Consider the following 13,669-nt stretch of genomic DNA (forward strand, 5'->3'; position numbering starts at 1 on the left):
GAATGGATTAAGATTGGTGCTTTTGTTTTTGCTATTTATTTTGCGTTTTTGTGGCTTTTTCGGTTAATTTGTTTTTGTGACTGTGTGGAACCCAGTTCAGCTACTGATTGATGGATTATGTGACTGCGGAAATGGATAAAAGCTCCCATCCAAACTTACTATCATCCGTGCAGGTAATAATTTGTTTTTATTTTTATTATCTACAATACAGTGGTTCCTCGGATTGCATACGCTTCAGGTTACATAAGCTTCAGGTTACAGACTCGTCTAACCCAGTAAGAGCACCTTGGGTTAAGAACTTTGCTTCAGGATGAGAACAGAAATTGTGCTCCGGCGGCACGGCAGCAGCAGGAGGCTCCATTTGCTAAAGTGGTGCTTCAGGTTAAGAACGGACCTCCGGAACGAATTAAGTAATTAACCTGAGGTACCACTGTACTGTTTTATTTATTTTATAGTACAGTACATTGATATGGCTTTCATGTTATGGATCAATGGTCTCGTTAGATAGTAAAATTCCTGTTAAATTGCTGTTTTAGGGGTTGTTTTTAAAAGACTGGAATGGATTAATCTGTCTTGCATTATTTTCTATGGGAAAGCACACCTTGGTTTTGGAATGGACTTCACGAACGGATTAAGTTTGAGAACCAAGGTACCAGTGTATTCTGACTGTGTATGGGAAAATCCGGACATATGTCAACCCTACCTTGGGGTCCCTTCCAAATCTACACTTGGTAATCTTTACAATAAGGAAAGCTTTCCCCATGTAATGACGTTATCTGATAGGAAAGGTCAGTTAGGGCCCACAGGCAGAAGTGGGGGAGTTCGCAACATTGCATAGCTCTTTCTCTGAGACACCTCAACTCTTAGAATCACAGCATTGTAGAGTTGGAAGAGACCCAACCCCATGCAATGCAGGAATCATCTGCCCCTTTCTTACTTAAAAAGTATGGAAAAGGTAACATCCCCAACATTTTTCTATTATTTTATTTTTTTAACAATTAAAACTGGTACTGGATTTTTATCACGCTATATGCATTAATTAGCTCTCACCAATATGTACCTGAAACTCAGGATTACATTTTATATATCTGAAAGCTTATGCCATTATAAATGTATTCACCTTTAAGATGCCACAAGACTTGCTGCTGTATTTACCACATACTTATTTTTTGTTAGAGAATAATTCACTTTTGTTGAACACAGGTTATTAATACTGGCAGTTGTTTCTGCTTCTGCTCTCCTTCTGTCCGCAGTCTGTAAAGTGAAGAAGCACGGGGGGGGGGGCAAGGAAGAAAAAAATGCAGCCCCTCTGACTGTGGGGAGGTGCTGCGTTGCTGTCTGCAATCTGCGGTGGGCTCCCTGATATGTGGTACCAGTTGGATTGCTATAGCATGTTATATGTGGGGCTGCCTCTAAAGACGGTTCAGAAACTTTAGCAGGTGCAAAATTTGGCAGCTAAGTTGCTCACCAGGGCAAGACGGTTTGAACAAATCCTGGCCCAACTGCACTGGCTACCAATAAGTTTCTGGGCCCAATTCAAAGTGCTGGTTTTGACCTACCAAGCCTTTAATTGCTCAGGAACGCAATACCTCAAGGACTGCCTCTCTCCATGTGAACCAACCCAGACCCTGAGATCATCTTCGGAAGCCCTTCTTTGGGTGCCTCCTCCATGAGAGGTCTGGAGAGTGGCAACACGAAAACGGGCCTTCTCTGCAGTGGCTCCCAATCAGTGGAATGCTCTCTCCAGGGCAGTTTGCCTGGCGCCTTCATTATACATCTTAAGGTGCCAGGCAAAAGCTTTCCACTTTAACCAGGCCTTTGGCTAATTAACATCTTGTGACCTTTTACATGTCTTTGGGTGGGGTGAGGGTTATGGGATTGTTCTTGTTCTTGTTTGTGTTATGTATTTTGTGTTTTTATTTTGGATTTTTATGCTGTGAACTGCCCAGAGATCTTTGAATGAAGGGGTTATACAAATTTAATAACAATACCAGCATCCATGGCGCATGTTCTGAACTCAGCTGTTCCTTGTTAGTGTCTTCTTCCTTTGCAACTTCTTGGCCAGTGCTAGGACTGTCCTTCCTGATTCCAGTTTCATTTTGCCCTGCCTTTACTGAATGGCTACACCTCGTAAGATTGGTCTTGCTGTATGTAATTGTTTTTCCAAGTTCCCTTTTTATGTTCTTATTTTTTGACTCAAACTAAAAAAGCTATGCTGAAGAGTTATCTTACATGGCAGAAGTATTGCAAACAACCCTGATGCCCCTGTTCCCCCAGTGCAAGGTTATGGAGTGTTCAGAATAATTACTATTCTGACAAAAACAATGGCTTCTGTTGCAATTTAATTGATATTTATATTTATTCGAATTAATATTCAAATTTATATTCAAATTAAGTGGTTTTAACAATACTGCAAAGTTGTGTTTAGCTGATTTACAGTGTAAAGGGTTTGGTGATTGATCATTAACTGCTCTGAACAGTGAAATTCTTCGGTTCTTAGCAAACAGAGCACAGGGAGGAATATCTGATAGGGCTGCATGAATTGCTGTGGCCTTTCCTTGTCCTCTTGTTGAGCCTGCCGTCTGTATGCTCCACTTTGCTTCTGCAATTGTTCGGCCTTTGCTCTCCAACTAGTTAAGGTGTGGCTGGCTGATTCAGGTTGTTCTCTCTTTCCCCTCTTACCTGAAGATTTGCATGTTTGACCTGGTGGAGTAATTGGGCCCACAGCAACCTGGGCGTGCCTCTCTGAGAAACATTTAGTTTCATGTATGACTCATAAGCTGAAGCACACACACCACTTCCCCAATCTACAGAAGCCATTTTAACTGCACAAAACTGCTGGATTACTTTTTACTGTCTAGCTTTTGGGACTCTGCAAACATCTTAGATCAAGGTAATTTTGACTGACTTAACTTGCTGAAGTGTCTGTAATTTAAATTGAATATTTCTGGTAGAGGATTAGGTGTACCTGCTGAGTTTTTAAAAACAAACATGGCTGTGTGCTTTTGGCTATGTTAATAATTGAAAGTCACACGCTTAATTTAATTAAAAATAGGGAACAGATAGTGTAATACTGACTGTTTTGTATTTAAATGTTTTGTTTGCCACAATATTAAAAAATGGGTTTGCAAGATTAAGGCTGGGAAAATGATCTGTTTGTAGCACAATAAGTTTGATTGCAGGAAAAAATGAAAATCACTTTAAGGGGGCCTGTCAGCTTTACTGGTTTACCTATATATAAAAGTGTTAATGGATTTAATGCTTTTGAAAAAGGAAACTAATATAATATAAACTGTTGAAATCCAGCACTGTGTGCCGCAGAAAAAATACATTTCAGGTGTAGCCTTTACCTTTAAGGTGGATTCTTATTTGTGAAATAGTTACGTGTGTCTAAGCATGGTATAGGCAAGGCTGTGGCAATCCTCCAGACGACACATTAGTAAACTGAGCTGGGTTAAAGAGTTGAATTCTGATTGTTCACATCCAAGAGACTGAACTGAGGAAGACTGAGCCAGTCTTCTGTTGTCTGTGATTTTAGCACTCAGCTTTCTGTTATGCTACCCAAAAAAATGAAAAATAAGAGTTTGTAGTTGTTATAATCCTAAAGACTGATGTTGCTGGGAATTTGTGCCGTTCTATACTGCAAAACGTATATATTACATTTTATAGCAGAAGGGAGTTTGTGTTGTAGCATAAAGGTCTCAGGTTAGGACCAAGGAGTGGAAAGGCTGTTTCTATGAGGAGAGGGGAATAAGCTTAAGTTGTAAATTATTTGTCTATTGACTTCAGCATGCAAAGTTACTGTTTTCCACAACATGATTTTAGATGGGGGATTCTACCTGTCTTGTTTAGGCGTTAGTTGTCAGTTTTAGCTGAAGGCTTATCTGAGTAAGCTGTGTTGTATTTCCCCTTTTCAACTGAAAACAAAACTTGATCAACTTTTAAAACCAGGTCCGATTCCTTAAAACAGAAGATGCAATGCCAGAGGAAAAGCTGCCTGTAATGTCTCCCTGTGTCTATGGAATACAATGGGGCTTTTTGCTGCTACCAACATTACCAAGATAGAAAGCTTGCATGTTGGCGGATGGCGGGAGGGGGTGGGCTTGGTCAGATGCTGTTCAATTTCTGGTACTGTTCCTTTGTTTCAGCCTCTCTATTAAGTTCTCCTGCAGTATCCCTGGTGTTTAATGCTTTCAAAGTAGTGGTATTTCCTAGCATATAAGGAGCCTATGTTATCAGATATTTAAAAATAACTTTGAAATCCACATATATATCTGTGATCGAAAGAACTTGGTGATTGCTGTCTGTACTAATGTTTTAGGACAACTTTTTGTGAACCGCAGTCAACCTTTACCGGTGCCACAAAGCAAGCCTCTTTTGAATCTGAGGAGATGTGAAAGGTTGGTGGTAGGGGCAGGAGGTGCATGCTGCTCAAAACAAACAACAACAGCCTTTAAACCATTCTCAGGAGTTGGGCAGAAGCCCTTGAACATAACAACTTTGGGTTGCTAGCCTCAGAAGGCCAAACTAGATATTTATTTATTTATTTATTCATTAAAGTTTATGTAGTGCTTGATTGTGTATGTGTGGGGTTTTTTTTAAAAAAACACACACGTTCAAAGCAGTTTACAAAAATAATAAAACAATCAGATTCTCAATAAAACCAGTTAAAAACAACTATTTAAAACATTTTTTAAAAATAAAATCAGTGATAAGCAAAAAAACAGATTAAAACACAGGCCAACGTTCTACATATCTAGATAGTCACGCTTAAACAAAACGTTTTTAGCAGGCACTAGAAAAAGTGCAGTGGATGTGCTGGCCTGATTTCAAAATGACCAAAATGATTCCAAAATGTGTGCTGTCACACTAAAATATGGATTTCTTTCAAATGTGTTCCAAGTATTATGTGCAGTGCTTTTTTCTGGGGAGACACAGAGATATGAATACTCCTAAACATTTTGGGAATCTTTGTACTTTTGTCCATTTACTGTATTATATTTTTCCTGATCTGAACTATAAAATGGTGATTTTCTTGAGTCAAAATGAGAGTACCCCTAAAAAAAATTAAGAAAAGAAGCACTGATTGTATGGCATCTTTAACAGTGCTAGTTCCGCAGATCAAAGTGCTTGAGTGGCCCTATATGGGATAAGGCAATCTCACTGGTAAACTGTCACAGTTGTAAAGTTGTCACAGGCTTTTTATACCAACAGGAACAACTTGAACTTGGCCCAGTAGCAAATCAGGAAGCGCTGCAGTTGTCTGAGCAAAGCCATTCTATGCTGACAGGGTCTCATTCCTGTCAGCAATCACCCCACAGCATCCTGCACCATCTGCAGCTTTTGGATCAAGTGCAAGGGAAGCCCTACAAGCATTCCAATAATCCACCCTTGAAGTAACCAATGCATTAACTGCTGTGGTCAAGCTCTCCTGATTCAGGAACATCGTAGGTGTTGCACCACTTGCATCTGTTAAAAGGTGTTTCTAGCCACTGAGCCTACCTGGACCTCCAGTGACAAAACTGGATTTGGAGGCAACCCCAGACTGTGAACTTTGCTCCTTCTTGAGGAGCGCAATGCCATTCAGAGCAGGGAACCAGTCTCTCACACAGTGCCTCTACCTTGTCAGGATTCACGTTCAACTTCCTCCCCCTCATCCGTCTCACCAGGTAGGACACAGAAGTTCTCACAGCTTGAGTGGTGGTTTAGTTTTTGGGTAGCCCACACCTCTGTTTCATTTCTTGGTTAAAAATTCTACCTGCCCCTTTTGGGGGCAGAATTATATGGGTACCTGCAATTTTTCCAAGGGGAAAGATCAACCTTGAAAGAGGAGGCAATTTTTAAGTGGAAGGTGTTGTGAGATCAGTCCCCTCCCCTATAGTTTTCCCAGCTTGATCTCCTCCATGACTGTTACGTAGTGTAGAAAAAGTACAGGAGATTCTCATCACATCGTATCTCGCTTAAGGGACAGCATAAAAAGTTAAAGGTGAATGTTCACTTTTTGTAATGATTATTAATGTTCTCATAGTTCCTAGTGGTCTCCTGACATATTCTGTCAAAACCAAGTCTGCCAGCTTCTTTTTAAAACATTGGTATTGAAATGACCATTATAAAATATTTTCTGCTTGCAGTAGGAGCATTTCTTCATTACTGGGGTTTTTGGGGTTGTTGTTTTTTAAAGCAACCCTTCATTTCCAAATTGTTGGACGTATTTAAGAAAAAGTGGTGAATTGCAGTGCCAAGTTGCTTGTTCCATGAGTCACAGCAACCCAGGTGGCGGCTGCTGTTGGATATGAAGTCTCTATTAATTTGTCCTTTGCGTGAACAGTGAATGTGATATCTAGCCTATTGGAAAGAAAAGGAACAGAACAGAATAGAATGGCTGACCTAGCTGAACAGAACAGAACCCACATAGAAACATTTGGGATGTTTTGTGTTGTTGGTTCTGGTGTGTGTGTGTGTGTGTGCATTTCACAAAAAGTGGTTTACATCAAAATATTAAACCTGGGAAAGAGGATGGGTGGATAGGGAAAGAGAGAAGTGCATCTCTTCATTAAGAGAGCAAAATTGTTGTTTGGCACCTACTCATGTTGTGTGTTCACTTGGAGTTTCTGGGACTCAAGCAAAGTTAAATAGCAACTACGGCAGTTCAAGTCAAGTTGTTTTATTATGGCCAATGACCAGTATTAGGATGAAATCACCAATTTAAAAATTTAAAATCTTAGAACAAACTAAAATAATGAAAATTACATATACATAAAAAAGCAGTTCCAGCTGGTCATTTATCCGTCGGAGGGAACCCTTCATGATCATTTGTTAATATACTACTCCTGGGTGCTAGTCATTATGTGTTTCATTTTAATTGCTTCTCCGCAGAATTTGGCCACATTATATGTTACACCGGAATTATTATCCAGGAGCAGCAGAGTAGCAGGAAACTGTTCAGAGCTCCTAGTATATTTCTGGAGTATAGGCAAAATAAGGTACTACTGCAATTATTTTTTAGGAGGTTTCTTTCAAGGGATTGTCACCAACTTGCTTGGGAGTAAAAGTAACCCTTTCAGTAATGTTCCCCTGATGAAAAGCAGTGAAGGCTAAAAACGTGTTGGAATATATTTGTTGATGTTTACCATATCTGTTCTTATCTCTGCGGTTTCAAAGTTTGCGGAGTTGCCAATTTCTTGTATTCTGCTGGCCTCTTCTGCTGTACTTTAACAGCTACTTGATCAAAAGACATGAGCTGATGCTTATATTTGCCTCTGCGTCTTGAAAACCTCACTTGTTGATTTTTGCAGATTACACAATAGTTGTATCCTGATTTTTATATCAAAATCTTTACATGTTTTTGGTTATCTGACCAATCTGTTCTTGCTCCTCAGTTTATGCTCCCCCCTCCATTAAAACTGGAAGGTAAAGGTAAAGATAAAGGGAACCCTGACCATTAGGTCCAGTCATGGCCAACTCAGGGGTTGCAGCACTCATCTCACTTTATTGGCCGAGGGAACCAGCGTACAGCTTCCGGGTCATGAGGCCAGCATGACTAAATGGTTCTGGCAAACCAGAGCAGCGCACGGAAATGCCGTTGACCTTCCCACCAGAGTGGTACCTATTTATCTACTTGCACTTTGACGTGCTTTCAAACTGCTAGGTTGGCAGGAGCAGGAACCGAGCAACGGGAGCTCACCCTGTCACGGGGATTCGAACCGCCGACTTTCTGATCGGCAAGTCGTAGGCTCTGGTAAAACTGGAAGCTACTTGATGACAAAAATGACTAATGTAGTTGTTCCCTGGGCATCATATGCAGGATTTCATTCATATTGCAGGGTACAGTAGAATTCTGGCAACCTCTTAACCAGAGCAAAGGATGCTCATGAGAGAGGATTAGCAACACCTCCGTTACTGTTGATTTTGCAAAGGGGGAAGGGTCAGAGTACAAAGGATACTTGCTAAATTTAGAATATTGTGCTGCATACCCAGAGGGAAGGCATTAGAACTTTCCTCAGATACAGCTCTCAAAGCTGAAATTAAGGTGAAGCAGGAACCCTGCTTTGTCCTGAAACTGACACCATGACATAACTCTACCTTAAAAAAGGTAAAGGGACCCCTGACCATTAGGTCCAGTCGTGACCGACTCTGGGGTTGCGGCGCTCATCTCACTTTATTGGCTGAGGGAACCAGCGTACAGCTTCCGGGTCATGTGGCCAGCATGACTAAGCAGCTTCTGGCGAATCAGAGCAGCGCATGGAAACACCATTTACCTTCCCGCCAGAGAAGTAGGCCTATTGATCTACTTGCACTTTGACTTGCTTTCGAATGGTTTACAAAAACTGACACGCTCAAACCATAATCTGTTTTTAAATCATACATTTCAAAACAGGGCAATGAATTACAGTCATATCTCGGGTTAAAGATGCTTCAGGTTGAGCATTTTCAGGTTGCGTTCCGCAGCAACCCGGAAGTAACGGAACAGGTTACGCCGCTCGTGCATGCGCAGACACTCAGAATGACATCATGCGCAGATGTGGCGACCTGCGCAGATGCGGGTTGCGTTCTGCTCATGGTGCGAATGGGGCTCCAGAACGGATCCCGTTCGCATCCAGAGGTACCACTGTACTAAAATGAGCTAATGTGACTTTACTAAAAATGCAGCCACAAACCAACCACCGAAGCCAGCGGTAAAAGGATAGTAAAAAGAAGGCTCCCCCCTTTCCGTGGGGAGGACAACCTAGTCTGGGAGCATTTGCAAACTTCCATTCAGAGTATTTGGAGTTGGTTTTCCCACCCCACAGCACAGCCTTCTTACCTGGATTAAGTTTCACCTTGTTTCCTCTCATCCTCCCAAAAACTGCCTCAGGGCCACCCTGGGCTTAGCAGATAGAAAAGAGAAGTAGAATTGGGTTGTTGAAGTACTGTTGGCACTTCAACCCAAACCTCCAGGTGACTTCCCTCACAGTGATTTTATATACAGACCTTAAAGGTATACTGTATAGCACCCTGAAACTGCTCTCCTTTCATCACTTTCTCCAGGAAGGACCAGAGGAAGTAGATGTGATTTGCATCAGTAATACTTTATTCTGAAATAGTTCCACCTAATATAACTTGAGTGACAGAACATTAATAAATGCAAGATCATTGAAAGTGCAGTCTTGTAGGAGATCTGTGCTGTCTTTCTGATTGCACATGCAAAGACCTCATAGGGCACTTGTGAACCCACACCCCCCCATCACATTCTGCACTCTGTTGAGCATAATTTGTAGATCTGATAATTTGTAGATCAGAACCAACCTTTTGTCTGCCCTCAGAATGACTTCTGAATGTCTAACCAAGTCAGGAATTGTAGGGCATAGCATTCACTTATTGTAGAAGTGAATACTCTGCATTTGTGTACTGCTTACTTGCTGAACCATATGAAATAGTTAACCTAGGCCAAGGGTCACCAACCCTTATGGTTGCCTTTGCATATTTACACAGACTTGGAGAAACTGTTGTGGACACTGCACACACGTGCTACAACTAAACGCTCATGGCAACTATCGGCTACAGCCAGATGCTTCTTTCAAGCCTAATTTCAGAAGTGGGGAGGAGACCCAGTGGGCACCAGGGAGGGTGTATGTGGGGGCATCTATGCCCACAGGAACTATGTTGGCAGCCCCAGACCTAGGCAATATTTTAGTGGGTAATTGTTTTATGGATAGTTCTGCTAATAATATGCCAAGGATATTTTTATACACGAGGCTTAAAGCAATTCTGCTTCAATAAGACTTTGGGAAAAGAAGTTTATTTGCAGTGCTTCTTTCTGATGCGTTAGCACTGATTAGACCCACAGAGGTCTAATCAATGCAATTTAAGGCTGTGTAAAATTATTCCTAGTAAAGGGGGAAAGCATCTAAGCCTTAAAGTGTAACCACTGTTAAAAAGAAGGCTTTGCTAATTGGGTTCATTTTGTGCTGAAAGAAATAGTAGGAAGATCAAAGTATTACAGTAGATGCAATGCATCGCTTCCACTCTCCTCAAGATCCATAAGATGTGGGCAAACAACTGGAAGAAACCAAATTTACGAGCAACAAAAAAATGGTCTTGAGGTGCTTGGCAGACTTTGATCATGATAAAAATGACTCGCTTGAAGAAGATGATGATGATGATGAAACCCCCTCAATCCGGCTGGGTTCCCCCAGCCACTCTGGGTGACTCCCAACAGATTAAAAACCGAATAAAACATCAAATATTAAAAGCTTCACTAAACAGGCTTGCCTTCAGATGTCAAGAGGCTCCCTGGGGAAATAGACTTGCCTCCCCATGGACAGCTGGCAGACTTAGATGATACATCGGAAGAGACCCTGTAATGTACAAAGGAATATGGCAGTAAATATTTAATATTGGATAATTCTGTTAGTCTCCATAAATTGTAACATTTTTTCAGATTCAAGTCTCAAACACATTCCCCACTCCCAAAAAGGATTGAGAAACTTTGGCCCTGTTCAACTGTTCAAGAATAAGCTTCAGTCAGCTTTGGTCTCATGTGCTTCCTGCTCCATCCCTGGCACAGTTGGAAGAAAGTTTTGAGTTTTCAATATTAGATTAGCCATAGCTTGTTGTGATGTTTGACCAACAGGGGTTTGTCTTAATGATGGTTTATTGAAATAAATCAATTTTAAAGCATATTTTGCGAGTCTGGCTGACTGGCTTGTTTCAACAGACATAATTAATATTATCCACAGTTCAGGTTTTGGAGAACACACTTAACAGTTGTTAAATGGAAGCAGAAGCTTCAGATCTCCTTGAGAGAGTTGGGAGGCAGAAAAACTTGCATGTGTTTGTTTTCATAGCATTAAACCATGGTTTGGCATTCTGTTTGGATGCAACCTTCCTCCAACTATGGAATGTATACTCAGTTGTTACTTTAAGTGTCACTTATACTTCATTTCTCCCTTCCTCACCTACAAAGTCCTTTTTGTAATATTCCAGAATTTGAAACAGTCTGCAATCTGAATAATTTTAGGAAAGTTGCGTATATGCGTGTAAATTGTTTTTGTTTTTATAATTTTAGTTGTATATGGAAGTTACAAAATGTAGCAAGAAACTGGCGCATAAGGAGGAGCCCTTTATGGTGGGAATTTGAATTTTATTTCTAAATACAAATGGAGATGTGTATTGTTCAAATGATGCACGCTGTGTTGAGAAGTAAGATCCATCCGGCTTCTCAAGAGTTTCAGATCCGTTATCAGCAGACACTCATTTCTTCCTCCACAATTTAAAGAAGTGGCTTTTAAAAGTTGGAGGCTCTGTGGCTGCCTGCTTGCTGTGAATTTGGTGTGTATTTGGGCACAAGTATATATGGTTTCTTTCTTTCCCCCCCCCCCCTCTATTTCAGTTGCCACTGATTGGTTAGATCTGACACAGAGATCTGGGCTTCTTAGTTCCAAATGTTTGTGAAAATTCCTCTTTTAAATGATGTAATATTTTAATGCTTTAAACAATTACAGGGTTGATTTTTACCTAGGAAAAAGTAGCTGGAGTTACAATATCCATTGTATCTTAATTAAGTATTTTCCAAGCAAAATCTAAGATTGCCCAGTTAAAATTGTCAGGCTTGGTTGTAATCCCTCCCAGCTAACTCCCATAATTTTCCCATTCTGGTACTTCCTGTTTTGTGATGGTTCTTTGATGAAGAAAGTAAAATTTTTGTATGACTTTTGTAGCAGAAAGGTGTATACTACAGTTGACAACAGATGTTTGTCAAACTCTGAAATGCTTGCATCATTCAATAGTTTTAATCATGCTGTGTTTCATAAAAATGCAGGATTAATTGCTTCCATACAGTTTTTGTGATGATGGACATGTGGCACATCATATTGTTGCATGCCACCCCAATCTCCAATTCCAGTGGTTCCAGGCCCTTACCCAGGGTTCATGTTTCCTTTTGGAATGAGGGACAGAGGAGATTGTGGTGTCTTTATGATATCCGATCTCTTTATGCATATATACAACCTCTGCCTATGAGGGAGGGGATCACAGCATCAACACCCAAAAAGGGTCTTGGATTCAAGAAGAAATCTAACATTGCTCTCAAAGGTTTTTCTGCCTCTCTCCAGCTTGCTGCTTTGCTTTGAATTCACCTCGCTGCAACTCAAAACCCATGCTTTGTCCTTCTAACTCTCTGAGTTGAGGGAGGGTGCCTGCCTATTTGCTGTCTCCCACAGATTCCTGTCGCCTTTGTTCTCTTAATGGCCAGGTGATCACCTTAACACAGGAAGCTAACTTGGCTTCTATGTTAACACTTGCTGGATTCAGGGATCCAGGGGTGAAGAGGATCTCACATACAGCCAACTTCCTCCCCTGCAAACTCACAACAATACTGTATGTTTAGGTCACAATTGCTAGAAGCATTGCTAGCCATTAGATCTTGTGAAGCTAGGGAACATAATTTCTTATTTCTTAAGATGGTGGTTTGTGATTTTTGGTAATATACATAATTTCAAAGAATGTCTGCCATCTTTCATCTCCCCCAGTTCTATCTTTTCCTTGTGTGAGAATTGGCTCACCTTGCCCCACAGTGTTTTGAATTTGTGTTTTTATAGCATGTTGCTTTGCAGATGTTAGCAGGTGTTTCTCTGAAAGGCATGACACTTGATGCTTTGTTTAGTATACTGTGGCATTAATGAACTCTCCTACTACAAGTGTGAAAAAAAGATGCAGCAGTGAAGGCAGGAAGCACTTGTCACACATACTTCATAGCTACACGTCTGCTTCCTGTCAGTTAGACCACTAGAAGTGGAACAGATGAACCAAGATACTGCTCTTCTTTAATTCTTCTCATGAAGGTTATGATGTAACAGTCTAAAATGGAAAAAGTAACTGTATTCTTTTTTCAGGGAAGACTGGACTTAATGGAAATGGGAAAATTTCTGATCATTAGCAACAAATGGAGGAATAAGGCAGAGTAGATAATTAATTAATAGTTAAAGCTATTTTTGGTCATCTGCATACTATCCCTTGCTTTTTCCTGTAGGACTAATCTAATTGCAGTCGTTAACAGTTGTCAACAGGTTTACTATACCCATTTAGTCAATCACCCATCTCCTACTACCCTCCTGAGAAAAATCCCACCCACTATATATAAGGGTCTGGTGACTTCTGTTTCTGTGTATCTGAAGAAGTGTGCATGCACACGAAAGCTTATACCCAGAACAAACTTAGCTGGTCTCTAAGGTGCTATTGGACAATTTTTTAAATTTTGTTTTATTTATTTTGACTGTGTCAGACCAACATGCCTACCTACCTGAATATTTAATCATTGTTAGGATTAGTCAGAAACAATCAATTTATTTGTATCGGAACATTGTAGAATTCCATGAAATCTATCTTCCAATTGGGGTAACATGAAATTACATGATGGAGTAAATTGCATGCCTGTGACAAACTAGTATAAATGTGATTATCATTGATGTTATATAATGGATCACATCCATTAGGTTAAGTACAATTATTTTCATATTCGTCCGAAAGAATAAGAAAAATGGTTGCTTGTTGGCAGCCCATAAATTCTGTCCGCCACCAAAAGCAGTGGTGATGCCTTGCTCTTCCCCCAGCCTTGTCACCATGACGGCTCCTATCTCCTGGGGGCAAAACTAAAATCTTGCTTGCTGCAAACAGTCCAGTGAAGAAGGAG

At 40.6% G+C, this 13,669-nt stretch overlaps 1 protein-coding gene across 2 annotated transcripts in view; it reads left to right on the forward strand.

The window, feature by feature from the left end:
• The window catches only part of ELF1 (E74 like ETS transcription factor 1), an 80,038-nt gene that overhangs the window by 15,903 nt on the left and 50,466 nt on the right, over nt 1-13,669 (forward strand). Inside the window, exon 1 of one of the 2 annotated variants that reach the window (XM_081917836.1) lies at nt 2,737-2,893. The exons of the other annotated variant lie outside the window; for it this stretch is intronic. The gene's annotated coding sequence lies outside the window, so the exon portion shown is untranslated. Of the gene's footprint in view, nt 1-2,736; nt 2,894-13,669 lie in introns of those variants that run through there. 2 annotated transcript variants of the gene reach the window in all.

The sequence above is a fragment of the Podarcis melisellensis genome, assembly GCF_964234715.1.
Source record: "Podarcis melisellensis genome assembly, chromosome: 7".
In the NCBI taxonomy this organism is placed as follows: domain Eukaryota; kingdom Metazoa; phylum Chordata; class Lepidosauria; order Squamata; family Lacertidae; genus Podarcis; species Podarcis melisellensis.